At 28.5% G+C, this 16,832-nt stretch overlaps 3 protein-coding genes, 2 non-coding genes and 1 pseudogene across 6 annotated transcripts in view; 2 read left to right on the top strand and 4 right to left on the bottom strand.

Annotated features, from left to right (window-relative positions):
• LOC145181174 (procollagen galactosyltransferase 1-like) overlaps positions 1-16,832 on the bottom strand; it is a 381,403-nt gene that overhangs the window by 73,437 nt on the left and 291,134 nt on the right. The gene's annotated exons all lie outside the window — the stretch shown is intronic.
• The window catches only part of LOC145181173 (glycogen [starch] synthase, muscle-like), a 361,885-nt gene that overhangs the window by 53,919 nt on the left and 291,134 nt on the right, over positions 1-16,832 (bottom strand). The window lies entirely within an intron of this gene.
• On the top strand, positions 578-3,499 carry LOC145181592 (tektin-like protein 1; annotated as a pseudogene). Its single transcript, XR_016456658.1, has 5 exons — positions 578-1,057; positions 2,155-2,391; positions 2,562-2,758; positions 2,879-2,974; positions 3,148-3,499. The product of XR_016456658.1 is annotated as a tektin-like protein 1 (transcript).
• LOC145181171 (uncharacterized) overlaps positions 7,083-16,832 on the top strand; it is a 50,492-nt gene continuing 40,742 nt past the window's right edge. The window contains exon 1 of the mRNA XM_090101036.1: positions 7,083-7,530. The gene's annotated coding sequence lies outside the window, so the exon portion shown is untranslated. The remainder of the gene's footprint in view (positions 7,531-16,832) is intronic.
• Positions 11,910-11,983, bottom strand: Trnam-cau (transfer RNA methionine (anticodon CAU)). Its single transcript has one exon. It is a non-coding gene; the product is annotated as a tRNA-Met (tRNA).
• On the bottom strand, positions 14,205-14,278 carry Trnam-cau (transfer RNA methionine (anticodon CAU)). The gene has a single exon. It is a non-coding gene; the product is annotated as a tRNA-Met (tRNA).

Genomic DNA, 16,832 nt, shown 5'->3' with positions numbered 1-16,832 from the left:
GGATTAAGGTATTTTTTTAAGACTACATGTATAATATACAATATTTCTAAATAACTAAGTGACACAAGAAAATTGTTTAGTACTTTTATACACAGAAAGTTAATGTTTACATTTTAAAATCACGAGGAAAGTAGAAAATTAGCAAACTAATTCACACTACAGTGGAATGGTACAGTTTAAATGCTACGTATCAAACCAATTAACTTAAAAAATCATATTTCTAATATTTCAACTTTGAAAATTACTACAATTCTATATTGTCCTCAAATGCACTTAACAGCTCTAGAATGCAGCTACATGTAAAAATAGCGGCTTTCCCAATAAATGTTTATAAATTCAACGCATGTAAATTGTAAAAGAATTAGCTTATTTTCTCAATATAATATCACACATACATTAAGAATGCAATTTATGCAAATATGTTAAATCGATTTAAAAAAAAATAGAAAATAACAAAATTGTTTTCACAAAGTGTGGGCGACGCTTTCCATCAGCAGTTTTTCGCAAGAATGCTTATTTCGATATTTCGCTTCACATCTATGCACACTGCGAATAAATCGGTACCGTTAAATTCTCAGTGTTATGACAACTGTTTTATTTACAAAAGAAGCTGCGAATTAGAACTTTTTAAAAATAGTGTACTATTAATTTATTCAAGATATTTGAAAAAACTAAATGAGATACTATGGAAGTTAACACAGCTTCAAATACATGGAATGAATTTTCTATAAAGAATATTAAGTTAGCCGAAACTTCTATAATGCGGAGTAAAAAGCTAAAAGATATAAATTCTAGATATAATTCTTTAACTTTACCCTCATTGAAAGAAGATAGCTCAACAATTAGACAATATTATACTCGCATTCAAGCTGATATTATATCAACTCAAACTGTTATTTCAAAACTGACTGACACTCTACTGATTGTTGATGAAGAAATAAAATCTCTTCTAAGGCTAAAAGAAAATTTAGAAAAAGTTTTTAACCATACAAGAAAATATATACTTTTAAATGAACAGTCATCCAAAATAAGGAAACTGCGACCTCAAAATGAAAAGGTACTAATATATATATATATATATATATATATATATATATATATATATATATATATATATATATATATATATATATATATATATATATATATATACATATATATATATACATATATATAAATATACATATATATGTATATATATGTATATATAAATATGTATATATACATATATGTGTGTGTATATATATATATATAATATATATATATATATATATATATATATATATATATATATATATATATATATATATATATATATATATATATATATATATATATATATATAGTTTGTTTTTTTATACAGTATTACTTCACATTTCATCTTTTTATTCTTGTTAATCATATGGCAGAATTTTTTTTTACTAGTTTAATTTTATTATTTAATTATCTTCCTTGGTGTGTTAACTTTAATTAGATTAAAATATACTTTTTCAGTTTAGACTTTTATTCTTTCTAAGTATTATTTATCTTTGTTTCTCCTTCTTCTTCTTCTTCTTCTTCTTCTTCTTCTTCTTCTTCTTATTATTATTATTATTATTATTATTATTATTATTATTATTATTATTATTATTATTATTATTATTGTTATTGTTAGTTATTAATTATTAACATTATTATTATTCATTATTAAATCAAGTATTAACACCTATATTGTTAACACTTATATTGTTAACACCAAGTTTACTAATTACAGTTATCCTATTTGATTAAGACATTTTTTCTTTCTACATGCATAATCATTTTAAATCTAAAACTGTAAAGCATCTTCCCTGGGAGAATTAACTGCCAATTGTTTAGCTCAGCATTAAAAAAACTTAAATAAAAGCACTTTATCAATATACTATATATCCTGTAATTCATTTTACAATATCTACCTAGGAAAGTTAATAAAATTAAAAGCTTCTAAATTAGTTACATATACATAAAATTGTATATATAACTAAATTACATTTTTTAAACTTTTTCCTACATGCTTTTGCACATTATTCTGCTGTATTTTTTTTTTTTTTTGCTTGTTTTTTTGTTGTTTTTTTTTACATTTAAAAAAAAAAGTTTTAGTTTTTATATTTCTTTATTTAATTTTATTTTTTGAAGGAAAAAGATGCTGCAGATGATTTACTTTTCTATGAAAAAAAAGCCTTTTGAAAACAAAAACATTGTTAGAAGCTCAACTAACATCTATTCAAATTCAACTTCAGACTCTTGATAATGCTAGAAAACAGTCAAATAAGGTTATTTCTGAATGCACACTAGCTCTTGATATTATATCTCGTGGGCAAACTTTGACTGGGTTAAAGAAGTCTGAAAAAAAGGATGAATGCAATACAGTTTGTATGTTGCATATATGTTGTGTTTAAAGTTATACAATCTTTGTGAATTTTAAAAATCAAGGTTAAAAAGCAGATTTCCAATTCAAAGTCCTGTATTTGATTTACTAAGTTTATAACAATGCGTTAGTACTATCTTGTTTATAAAATTTTATATTTTAACTGTTACTAAAGGTCTTAATAATGTTGGTGCATATATTTCTGAAGCCACTCTAATTATCAAAATGTGTTACGATGCAGTAAAAAATTCACAGACACTGAAACATGCAGTTGAAAATATTATAGAACAGACTAGAGCTCTTCAAAAAGATTTACACTCTGGTGTTAATGCTAGTTTAAGTAAAAAGATAACAGAATCTACTTTAAAAAAGGTAAACTGAATATTAATTTTAAGAGAAAAAATGTAAACTAGACCTTTTTCAGAAAATAGGGATATGTTAAATTCTCATTGAAATATTAGTGTATATATGCTTAAATAAAAATCATTATAGCAACATTTACAACTATTAAATGGAAAAAATCTAATTGCATTACATCACGACTCAAGATGTCAGTTTATGACAGATATAGCAAAAGGTTATTCTTTGGTATGATATAATTTGGTTTTTCTCATTTTTTTAAAGTGATTTTTAAAGTAATTAGGATTAAGTTTCTTAAAAACCATTCCCTATTCTTAAGTCCAAGCTATATTAAATGGTGTAAATCAGTTTGTATAAATTTAAATTAGTAGTGTATGCTTGAACTAGTTGTGTATGTATAGGGTCCTGTCTCCCTGATGGATTTAACAGCCAGTGAACGTCGCTGCTCTCCAATATATAAGAATAAATCAACAGGATTACTACCTGAGACCAAGCAACTTACTGAGAAAAATGCAGCTCTGGAAAACTACTTAGAAGGTATTTCTAAAAATGTTGAGATGTTAAAAAACACACATCAAAGATTAAAAAACGAAATTCGTGATAAGCAGGCTGCACTTCAAGTTGATGCTTCTGTTGTTCGCTATCGTAGACGAAAAGCTGATCATTAAATGCATTAATTTCACGTCCCCTACAAAATTTATTGTTTAAGGAAGTTTTCGAGGTTATAAAAAAATATTTTTAAAAATAATATAACGGAATATATTTTTATAAATTTAATATTTTTTTTTTAATAAAGAAAAATCTACTTTTATTGATTTAGAATATTTTTAAAAGTTTTAATGGTATTTTTTTTTTTTTAAATAAATTATCTTTTCGAAAAAAATAAGTTTTTGTTTACATCAAAACATAAAATAAAAATATAAACATCTACTTCACCTTTTTAATTCAGGAGCAAATTACCTTTAATCTTGTTAAGGTTGTTAAAATTTATAGAAGTGGAACATGGGTAGGGGGAAAAGTTATTTGGTTATTGTTATTTTTGTTTTGTATTTTTTTTTTTTATCACTTTTGAAATAAAAGCAAATAAAAATTACAAAGAATTAACTTTTCAATACTTCTTACTTTCTTAATGAAAATTTTTCACCTAACAATTTTTTAACTTTTTACTTTATTATTAAGAATTTCTTAATTCTAATTTTGTACTAACGAATTAATTCAAAAAAAGTGTTTTCTTTTGGAACCACATATTGCGTCAATAAGGATAAATAATACGGAAACAATACGCAGCTAAGAAAATATTGCTTCATCATCTGTATCCTTGCATTCTTTTAAGAGTATGATCGCGACAACATTGCTGCTCTTAAAAAATTTAATTAGAATTTCAATTGAAAGATATTGAAATATAATTATTTAGGCAATTAAACTATTTTATTGATAGCCGTTGGAAGTGTCTGATTAACCGTTCTAAAAAAAGTGTAAAATTCTTGTTAGAAAAGAAAAAAAGATTTTCTAACTTGTTTGGACTTTTTAATGCGTTGTAATAATTGTAATTTAGTTGCATTAGGTTATCAATGTTAAGCAATCTAGCTGTGTTTAAATATTTTTATTTTAAGTTGATACATTTCATTGAAGAAAAATCATTTAATCTTAAAATTAAAGTCTTTAGTTTTTCAAAAGTTGTCAGAATGAAGATTAAAGTAAACCTTGATGCTTTAAACAAAAGCGAAAATGTTTCTTCATCTTTACTTTTTTTTGTTTTAGATTATTTTCTTGGAATAAGATATAACATTTGTGAAGGCCCAAAATGATCGTTTAAACGTCTACAACGCTTATTAAAAAATATTATTTTATAAAAGTGATTGCCAGGGGTGGGCTTAATATTTCATTCAAAACAAGTAAAAACGTGCGCTCTTATTTAACACACTTAGAAACCGTCAAATTTACGCATTAAGAGCTATTTGTATGATGCGCGCACAACTAAATAAGCATATTTTAAGCTACGAAAAGTAATATGCAAATAATATGAATTTTTTATTCTTTAAAATCGATATGAAGGGTATAAAACTTGTTTCAAAACATCGGTAAGAGAAAGGAAATGATCGAAAGAGGTTATAATTAATAACCTTAATCCAACAATTTCAATTTTATGTCAAAAAAATTTTTTTTCGATGTATTAATCAAATAACAGTTACCTAGAAAAAGCCGTTTAATTGTTTTTAAAATCCTGTCACGCTGATACTTAAGTCTTCATCTTGTACCATAATAAGATTGTTTTTATCAGGTCACATTCTTTAAATAACGATGAAGCACCTTTTTTGTTATAATTAATTTCTTTGTGTGTATGGTAACGGTAAAAAAAAAAAAATGTCGACATAAATGCAAATAAAATCCAAGCTTCTGACAGATTCTCAGAACAGTTATTTTTGTCGAAATTAATAATTCTCGTTCATGAAGTCAAATAAAAACAAACAAAAGTGAACCTAGGGGAGGAGGGGTTAGGCATTAAAAGGTTAAAAATTTACTATTTTGAACGAACATAATATTTAAATGGCCGATAATGATTTTTGATGAAAGTTTAGCAGCCGAACATTGATCTCGGTATACAACCTAAAAGATACCATTGCCTTTTTTTTACAAGGCCAGACTCAGAGATATCACTTAATGACCAAGCGAGCCAAACAAGAAGTTTTAGTTCGAACTTGTTTTTTGTACGAGTTTTACATCAGGTTGGGCAATTAGTTTGTTATCCAAATAAATATTATTCTGCTCCATTGATGCAGGAATGAGAGAGAGAGAGAGAGAGAGAGAGAGAGAGAGAGAGAGAGAAAGAGAGAAAGAGAGAACAATTGTCAAAAACCAGACTTTTGAAAAAGCATAGCACACTTTGACCTTACTGATTAAAATATTGTTCTTTTTAAATTAGTGTAGATGGAGGGTGTTATGCAGGGTGGAGAGCATGAAAAATGTTTAGCAAGCTTTTCCAGACTTGCTGTTTGTTAAATATTAGCAAATAAATAACTTAAAATAGCAATAATCAAACAATAGAGTAGTAATCTAATAAGTCAAAGTAATTACATATTACTCTCAATGATAAGAAATATCAAGTATAATATTTGTAATAGCAAAATTTACTTATCTTGATTTCAACTGTTAGCCATATTATCAATGGCTTGCAATTAAAATCATTCTTAACATGATATCCTCCTTAAAGATTTTAAAGGTTGGTATTATATAAGATTCTTCATGATGATATATTCTTCATGATGATATATTCTTCATGATGATATATTCTTCATGATGATATATTCTTCATGATGATATATTCTTCATGATGATATATTCTTCATGATGATATATTCTTCATGATGATATATTCTTCATGATGATATATTCTTCATGATGATATATTCTTCATGATGATATATTCTTCATGATGATATATTCTTCATGATGATATATTCTTCATGATGATATATTCTTCATGATGATATATTCTTCATGATGATATATTCTTCATGATGATATATTCTTCATGATGATATATTCTTCATGATGATATATTCTTCATGATGATATATTCTTCATGATAATATATTCTTCATGATGATATGCTTTTCATGATGATATATTCTTCGTGAAAATATGCCACTCCCTTAAACAGAGAGATTTCTAGCGATTTATTGAATCGTTTTCTTTAAAAACAGCTTCAAATATGGTTTTAGGAATAATTTTAAAAAATAAAATGTTTTATAACTTAACTTTTGAGTTTTAAAAAAAAAAGACTACTGCTCATTATTTACTGTAAAGCGCTCAATTATAAAATAGGCTTACATATACTAGTTACAGCATGAGCTCTGAAATAGATAATGTGATGCTAGTTTCATTCGGTTAAACGAGCGCAAAATTCTAAGGCATGGCGAAATTTTCCGAATAGCAATTTTATCCGGACTTAACCTATATAAGGAATGTGTAAATTATTTTAAAATGTCACAAACAATTTAATTTTAAAAACTTTAATCTCTATTAATGATTTTGCATAGAAAGTAAAAAAAAAAAAAAATTGTAATGCTTTAAAACAACTCTCAAAACTTAGTGAACATTCCATTTAACAAATTAAATATACATGGTACCAAGTTCTGAAAATGCTTAGAACGAACATCTGCTGCATGTTTTTTTCATAAGATTGAAAATATTATAAGCACTTAGTATTTGGTTTAAATAAACGCAAACTTGTTATTTGGCACCAATTTATTAATTTCATTTGCTTTATTAATAGCGCTTTTTCACCCCACACCCCCAATTTCCTTTTTAGTCGTTTGAGGAAAATTTCTACACTAGAAAGTTAAGTGACCAATTGGTAATCACGTTAAAATAACCAATTATCAGTGTTGAAGCTTAGCTCTTAATTTATGTTCATAGATTTTGATTTCTAATTTCTGTATTTTTGCGAAACAGCTGCGTTGAATACCTCTCAATGGACATCAAATGCAGCTGCAGAAGGTATTAAAATGGTTACAATAGATTTACAAGAAATAATGGATGCACATTTCGCGTCAGGCTGAATAGTCGCAAAGACTGGTAATATGCTTGTTAACAGTATGAAATTATCAATCGCCTAGTAAAAATGACAGAAAGATAAGTGATAGTTCCGCGCTGTTGTAACATTTTAGATTGTTGAATTGTTGAAATTGATTTTATTACGCTATGATTTGCACGTTATTAGCGTGTTTATTTGCATGATTAACCTAAAACGAAGTCTTGCAAAAGAGCCAATTTAAATCAGGGTAAGTTGAAGTTTTTAACAAAACAAGCAACAAAAAAGACGATCACCTAACATTGCAACGGAGCATTTTTTTTTTTTGAATTATCTAACGGACCAACCAACAGACGCACAACGTTTAAAATTGTAAACTTCTCGGAAATAATATTTTAATGATGTAACTTGAAAAACCAAAAACTTTATAAAAATGTATTTTATAAAAAATTGCATTTTGCTTTTGTACGCTTTTATCCACCCACTATTTCAGCAAATATTTTAAACTCAGTTCCGCTACACTCCCCAACGTTTGTAGCCACAGAAAGTTGCTTCAGAAGGCATCATAAATTAATAGCAAACTTAGTTCTTTAAAAATGTTTTTCTTTAAATGAGGGGCGTCCTCATTTAGACAAAAACTTAATGAAAAACAGCAATTATTACAATAGAAAGCGCAAATTCTTTTTAAGGCAAAAAAGAATTTATTATTTTTTTTTGTGCTTATTATTTGAAATAGTTATAATATTTTACTTGTATTTTTTATTATAACTTGAAAAATAAATTTTTTAAACTCAACTAAACAGCTTCAGGTGGTGGTGGAGGAGGAGGATCGGAGATGAATTAATTATATAACATTTTAGTAACTGAGGTTTTCGGATTCTTTTAGGGGGAATCGGTATGAAAAAAATATCTTACTGGGCTAATTTCAGCCCAATTCAACTGAACAAAATTATATCTCCAGAGTGGGATAATTTTGTATAAAAATTGATGGGTTTTTGAAAAATAAACACCAGGCTTCACTAATTTAAATGTCTTTTCTTGGAAACATGTTACTTAATAAAAATACACTGATTTACAAAAAATCTCGTCAACAGTCTTTGCAGCGTCATTTGGATAATTAGAAAAGAAAGCAAAACAACTCAAAAATACACAAAACTTTTGTTGTATTTTTGATTGTTAAAATAAACATTTTTTTTTTTTAAATTTATTCCAATTTATCCTAAAGGCCATGTGCGTAAACCTATTGTAAAGTAATGATGGGAAGGGAGTCCAGTGAGAAGGTAAGCTAAGAGCCTCCTCCCTTTGATGGTAAACTAATGCTCAAAACTTTTATTATTAAACTTTGAATATTTCACGACATGATTTAACACACTGTAAGATTGGAGGAATTCAAAACTAACCATCACCTAAAAAATGGGTGCTACGACCCTGTCTAACCTTCACCATACCCCCCTCCCGACAATTTATAATTTACATCCATTTTTAGAATAGATTGCATAATAGAAGTGGTAAAGCTACAGCTAAGCGGCCTAAAATAAATTAACTTTTTAGCTTTTAAAAATACGGTGGAGTGCATAGAATTCAATTAAATAGAATAATAGTTTGCACGCATGAGTGATTTTAAAAAAGAAACTTTGGAAGTTGATGGTGGAATAACGATAGCACTGCGTGATTGATTTTAAATTATTATATCATATAATTATATATAACATACAATATTAGGCGCTACTGCACTTTCGCACCCCCCTTTTTTTATTGTAGATTATGATAGAGAATTTTATGCTGATTCAGAAAAATATAAAAATATGGACCTGAAAATCAACGGAAAGTGCTCTAATTCGAAGTCAAAGTTGTAAAAAATCCCACTAAAATCCCTAATATTCGCCATTTTGAGAATAATAAGTTAATGATCTTTTAACTTACAAAAGCAATACATTAATAGCATGGTTTTTACGTTAAAAAAGTCGTTAAAGTATGTTTTTCCGAAGTGTCTTCGTAGAGTGCAATGCGCTCGATATAGCCATAAGCTACTCAGAGCGCAATATTGTAGGCGCATGCGCAATTATTTTATTATAACAGTGCGATTTATATTTCACAATAAAGCTGGTTGGATAGGCGGTTAGGGTCAGGGTTAGGATTAGGGATAGGGATAGGGATAGGGATAGGGATAGGGATAGGGATAGGGATAGGGATAGGGATAGGGATAGGGATAGGGATAGGGATAGGGATAGGGATAGGGATAGGGATAGGGATAGGGATAGGGATAGGGATAGGGATAGGGATAGGGATAGGGATAGGGATAGGGCAATACAATAATAAATATTCATCAACTTGTCTACATTCTCACATTCTACGTTCAACTTATGTTTGAAATCTTCCATTAATTTAATTTCGTTATGACACTTTCGTTAAAATACTTTAAAATAATAATGTTAAGGCTAATCGAAACCAGGTCTGCTTATTGCGCAATGTAACGGTAATTAATTTTCGTTAAAACTTTAAAAAAGATTTTTAAAAAATGGCGAATATTAGGGATTTTTAGTGGAATTTTTACAACTTTGACTTCGAATTAGAGCACTTTCCGTTAATTTTCAGGTCCATGTTTTTATATTTTTCTGAATCAGCATAAAATTCTCTATCATAATCTGCAATAAAAAAAGGGGGGTGCGAAAGTGCAGTAGCGCCCAATATTACATATCAATCTTGCGTGTCCCATCAGTATTTTTTGTAATTGATAAACTAAACGGCTATTTTCATAACCACATATCTCCTAAACATGGGCGCCGGCAGGATTTTTTACAAGGGGGGGGGGGGGGCAAAATAAAATTCAACAGTGATATTTCAAAAACTGCATAAATGCATCAATTAATCAAGTCATTTTATAAGACCAGTGACAACAGAAAATTAAAGAAAATGTAAAAATAAAAAAACAAGAATTAAATCATTGTTATTCAGTAAATTGTAGTCGTCTGCCTTCACTACCAAACTTATTTACAATTTGTTCCATAAATTCAGATTTTCTGGAGCGTATTTTTTCACGATGCACGCTCAGCATGCAAAGCCCAGACAAACGCTCATAATGCTAATGCTAAGTTATACCTAATAATGCTAAATTACATAATAATATAATGATTAGTTAAAAAACATTAAATGATTTATTAAATACAAATTAGACATATTCCAAAAAACAAAACAAAAATTAAAATACAGCAGGTTAATGCAAGTTAATCACATTAAATATATATAATCATAGCAGCCGAGAGAAATTTTGGACCCCGGGGAAGTTTTCTTAAGGGGCCCTCATTATGATCAATTATATACCCAGGACCAAAAGAAGCGTGCTCTGGTCATTGAAAATTAAAAACAAAAGTTAATTAAATCTGTTAAAAGTCAAAACTATTTAAATCTTTTAAAAATTACTTTAAAAAATAATTTGTTCACACACGGGGCCCCGGGAATCTTCCCCGTCCACCCCCCACCCCCACCCCCACCCCCACCCCCTCTCAGCGGCCATGTATATAATTATAATAATCAACATTTAGCTAGCAAAAAACACAAGGTAATAGTATTATTTAAATGAATATAACACAATAAATTGGAAAAAAAATAAATAGAAATACAATACAAACAAAAAACATTTTGCAAACAAAAAAACAACAGCATAAAAAGGTAAATGAAACTGACACATTAAAAAATAATTTAAAAAATTTGATCACTGCATCCAATTCTTTCTTCGTTAGTTCGAAGTTTATTTGTTTGCGTAAGAACTTTGTTATTGTAATTCGATTTCTTTTTTTATTATTATTATTTCCTTTATTTTCCTTTTTTTTCTTCCTCTCTTCTTTTTGTTTTCTATACTTCTCCTTTATCTATTGTTTTTTTCTATTTATTCCTTTTTTATTTTTCTTTCATACTTTTTTTTAAACTTTCATTCAAACATCTTTTTTTTAAAATATAAAAAATGCCTTTATAAAAAAGCTTCCGCCATCGTGGAAGTTATTGCATTTGATAGTAATATTTCATTTAAACTGTAGTCATTTACATTACGGTGAGTAAACTATAAATGAGTTAAATTGATAAGATATCGAAATAAAATCTTTTAACAGTTAAAAGAAATGATGTGAATATTAAAATCTGATATTTTGCTTTTCCAGGGGGGGGGGGGGGGCAACTGCCCCCACTTGCCCCTGCCTGCCGGCGCCCATGCTCCTAAAAACACATCAGCATGAACAATTATTATATTAACCTATTTTCTTTAACCATAATAAATAGCTATTTACTAATTACAAATCAAAAATAAATTCACACCTTACAAATAAAGTACCAAATTAATGACAATATCATTAAAAGAACATAATAACTGTAGAAAAAGTTTTATAAAAAGTAAACAGTTTCGAAATAAAAAAAAGCAACTAAAAAAGCTGGTTTGAAAATTATTTACTTCGCTTTTAATAATTATTCTCTGATGTTTTTAGTCTCCGCGAACGAGAGCGCAAAAAGCTAAAAAGTAAAAATATTTTAGGCCGCTTAACTGTAGCTTTACCAAAAGGTCCATGGAAGGATGGTAATGGACCTTGAAATCTGGTCGTTAAATAAACAACGTTCCCTTATCGAACAATAAGAAAACGTTGCCTAGTGTGAGGGTCGAACTCACGACCTTCAGATTATGAGACTGACGCGCTAACCAACTGCGCCAACCAGGCTTACTAAACTTATGGAATTACATTTAACATAATTTTACAAAATTAATTTTTCAAAAAAAAAAGTTGAATTTTTAATACATTTACATAGCTTTTAATTTTTTAGAAGTATATAAACTTCATTTCAATAAATATTCACCATTATTACTGACCACCTACTGTCTACAACTTACTCTTTTTTTTTTAATGAGAAACGAAGCAAATGGTCTAGTACTAGAAAGTTTCTTCTTTTAAGGGTACTTTTTTACAACTCTACAACTAAAAGTTTCTTAAGACTTTCTTAAGTTTCAAATTAACAAAAGAGAGAAAGAGTATATAAAATGCAATTTGAAAAAATGTTAATGACTAAGATAAAATGTTTTACAGTTTGTTAACTAAAATTATTTGAATGTCATCAATATCAAAGCCTCATGTTTATTTAAAGTTTCTTATCGAAAATTGACTTAGTACTAAAATAGTTTCTTAAAAATTTGGGGCTTCTAGTACTAGTTTCTTACAAACACGTTTCTTACTAAAAATGCAAAGAAAAAAAGAAAAAAAACGTGTATCATTGACCAATTACTGTCCTTTTTTATAGAACCGTCTTACTTGCTTTTAATCAATTCATAACTTCTATTTTATTCACCAGTTTTTTAAAGGTTAGTTTTTTGCAGTAAACGGAAAAACGGTAAATTCCTGCAGCACGTCACGTGAATGAAACTGATGAATAAAAACTTTCTACCACAGCTGAAATCATATTATGCAGATCATCTTTTACGCAAACAGCTCATCAATATGCTATTAATATTAATAGTCAGACTCCCTTAAAAGGCTTAAATTGTAGTAACACTAAAAAATCTAATTATACAAGACATTTAAAATATACTTTAGGGAGAATTTGTTGTCTCTTTCAGGGTAGAAGGAGGAGAAGTTGAAATACAGGCAGATCCAGTTCACTTTAGATGTGATGGCAGAACCTGTTGTATTATTTGTTTTTTGAATGTTTTGCAAAACAAAATTCATCGTGATTAAACACAAGTCAGGGCCAGTGAACGCATTTTTAGAAGGGCATGATCAATTCTTCCTTCCCCTACTCTTTTTTCACCCCTCGTCTCTCTACACCCCCACCCCCTAACATATACACTTATAAGCTTTACAAAAAAAAAAAGTTTGATGCAGATGACAATTCGAAGCCTAATATAGTGGTTTGAGTGCTATTAATGACTTGTCCAGGTATATTGTAATCCAAGTTTATCCGTCAGACTCTAGGTAAAAGAGTTCAAGATAAAAGTTGGACAAACGTAAATTTAGATTTGCCAACTCCAACATGTAATCTGCAAGCACCAGAATTTAGTTTTCTATTTTTAACAATTAAAATAAAATTTTCTGTATAAGTTGTTTATAACAACTCTAATTTAATACAATTTTTAAATTTACATATACAAAATTTACAGGATTTGAAAAAAAGAATTGCGATACCTCGCAAAACTTACGTTATTTTGTTTGACCGATTTACTTTGATTAAGTTAAGTTTTAACTATCGACTTTTAGTATGAAAGTGAACATGCCACACCGAAAACGTGATTGTTTTTTTTAAACGTATAAAGAGCTCTATTTTAACAGTAGAAAATCAGTTTGTATAAGTTATTTAAAAATAACTTATACAAAAAAAAATTTATTTTAATCGTAAAAAATCGAAAAACCAAAGTACGGTGCTTAGTAATCTGCCGAAACATAACAAAAAAGTTATGCATAATTGATTTTCAGTTTTCTCCGTCCAAAGCTTATATAATACAAATGTAACTACATATTTAGAATAAAGATGGTTATTTTGTTATATGTAAAGATAATGGTGTGATAATATAAGTATATTGGTGTCATTTAAGTGAGTAACACTAATAAAATGTTGCAACTCAAAAATTCATTTGCAGAATTTGTTGTATTTACAATATGAAGTCATTTAATGCACAATATTAGCTCCATAAAACAAGAAGGTAAAAAATGAAATAATGCAACAATGTACATGGTCTAATATAATAAAATTTTGTTGTTTAATGATGTAATCTTTATTATTCCGGAAAATTGTAATAAATATAAAAACTATACCAAGTGCTTTAAAACTTTAATTTAAAACTTTTTTAAAAAGTGGAGGTAATTGATTTGTGTACTAAACGGCTTAAATCAAGTAAGAAATTTGAAAATAAATCCATCAGATAAATTTTTTAATAAAAGAAGGAAAAAGTTGTGCCTAGTGTGAGGGTCGAACTCACGACCTTCAGATTATGAGACTGACGCGCTAACCAACTGCGCCAACCAGGCGATAATTAGGGGTTAAACATATATATATATTATTTATACATGTATTATATTTATAAATGTTATATATATCGCGAGGTTAGAATTATTTATTCTATCTTCTATTTTACTAGTTGGGAGAAAATGAGTTATTAATTTTAGTAAATAATGGTTGCTTTAAAAATACGCTCTATTTTACAATTTTTTTCTAAATAGTTGTTTAAACATAAATTATTTAAAGCATAAGTTATTATTTCTTTAAAAATTAAAGCTAAAGTTTTAAATAATATTTATAAATAAATAATACTTTAAGAGAAAAATCCAAAACTTTCTCCCAACGTTTAAACTTGGAGGTAGAACAAAATAATTCTAACCTCGCGATATGTTAAATATATATGTTATATATATATATAACTTAAATATAAAAAACTTACTGAACTAAACACTTGACTTGAAAACAATTGTACTTTGCATTTAAAGATGAGGGAAGTCTTCCATTTACTATGTCACGCGCTGAGAAGGGAGGGGTTCAACACTTTGTGAAAATTTTTTAGGGAGGAGGGGGAGGGTATTAAATTTGTGACGCAATTATTTTATCTCTCGTACCTGCCGGAACGAGGAGTTTAAAACACATCGAACCAAAAAAAAATAACAAGTTCAAATCCTTTTTTATTGGATGAGCTTCAAAGTCGAATGGTATTATCTCACACGCTGTCCTGTCAAAAAGGAGAGTAGAGTAGGGGGGGGGGGGGTTAGTTGAGCAATTTTTATTAAATCTAATAGATCTCTTGAACGGTTGCGTCGGATTTACATCGTTTTTTCACTATTAGAAAGATAATTTTATCTGCTAAAAGTTGCTTAAGAAAAAGAAAGCATTTTTAGATTTATTTGAGAAAATATTAAAGTTTACCGAGCTGCTCAACCTACCTTAGCGGGGTAGGTTGAGCAGCTCGGTAAACTTTAATATTTTCACTATCACATTGACATTTCAGATATTATTTTAAATTAGAGTATTTACTAATGATTAATTTAAAGTATTTATGGATCTTAAAATGTTTACCCACCAAAATTTGTTTCTCCGTATCTGATATAATGCCGTTTTGTTAATTTTTTTCAAACTTGCTCAACTTACCCCGACTAGACTAGGTGACACAAAAGTTGGGTTATAATACTTAGGGAAAAATGGCTAAGTATAATCGAAAGTCAAATAAATGGGTAAAATGTTTACACTTGAGTGATGCTAGATAAACGTTTTTTTAATAATCTAAGAAAAAAGAGCAAAAAAACTTTTTTTTACTTTTTTGGTCCAAAATCGAAAAAGTGCCCGTGCATCTCACTTATCCGCTGTCCAACAACCATTTGATGCGCATTCTATTACCATTATATATACCTATCTTTCATCCATTAGATGTTTTATCATTTGATGCGTAGTTTTTGAGATATTTTAGTTGCCCTACTTGCCCCTATGTTCAACCAGCCCCGCCCTACCCTACTGGAGGAGGGCTCGGTCCCCTCAAAGAACTCTTTCTAATTAACGAGTAAAATATTGTTTTTGTTTGTTTGTTTGTTTGTTTTTCATGCAATTTAAACGTTTTTTTCCTTTAATTTTCATGCAATTTAAACTAATATTCTAATTCACTGTTAGCCGGGGCATCGAGACGGTAAATTATTACTTGGGATCAAGTAAATCAATTGTAGATTGAAGCATTCTAAAACTTTCTAAAAGCAAGATGAAAGAAGCAATTTGAAACATTCTTTTAGCAGGTTGAGAAATATTTTAGAGAATTTTTCGACTTTTTATCAAGGTTCTTACATAACTCCGTTAATTCAAAAAGGCTGTTGTTTTAAAGGTTTTTTTAGCCATCGGCTTTTGGTTTTTCATTTTTAATGATTAATAAAGAATAAGCTACAAACATCTACACCAACATGACAGAATTGAAATGACAGAATTGACATGAAAGAATTGAAATGGCAGAATTGACATGACAGAATTGACATGACAGAATGGACATGACAAAGTTGGCATGACAAAATTAATATGACAGAATATACACTCAAAAAAACAAAAATTTTTATTGAAAATGGCAAGTGGTACAAAAAAAGTTTTTAAATGATTACAATATGAATAATTAATACTTAGTTGACATTCCATTCGCATTTTTCAATTCTAGAAGGCATGCTAGAAATTAATTCACAAACATCATCTTGAGGAACTTTTTGTCATGCAATAATCTTAAATATTTCGTCTTTTACAATGGCTTCTTATTCTTTTTGCAAAGTTTTTGATCTAATATGGCCCAGAGGTGTTCATTTGGTTTATATAAGCAAACTGAATCACAAACTCATTCACTGTCTGTGAATAATCAAAATCGTGACTCATTAGAGAATATGAAGGAGTTCTAAAGTATGATTGGTCTCTCTACTATTTTATAGGGCCCAATCCTTTCTGCACTTGATTTTCGGCTGGACGAAAAAGTGTCTTATTTCTTTCAGCTCTGCCATAGTAGCTTTTGAAGATACCTGACAGCTGTTCTAGGACTGATTCCAGCTTGTGTTGCTATAACTTAGACCTTGAAAA

Source organism: Hydra viridissima, unplaced genomic scaffold, assembly GCF_058129835.1.
Source record: "Hydra viridissima isolate aposymbiotic clone 2 unplaced genomic scaffold, HvirCarnegie_v1 scaffold_10, whole genome shotgun sequence".
NCBI lineage: Eukaryota > Metazoa > Cnidaria > Hydrozoa > Anthoathecata > Hydridae > Hydra > Hydra viridissima.
Note: the sequence above shows the minus strand (reverse complement) of the source record. Positions and strands in the feature narration are given on the sequence as shown.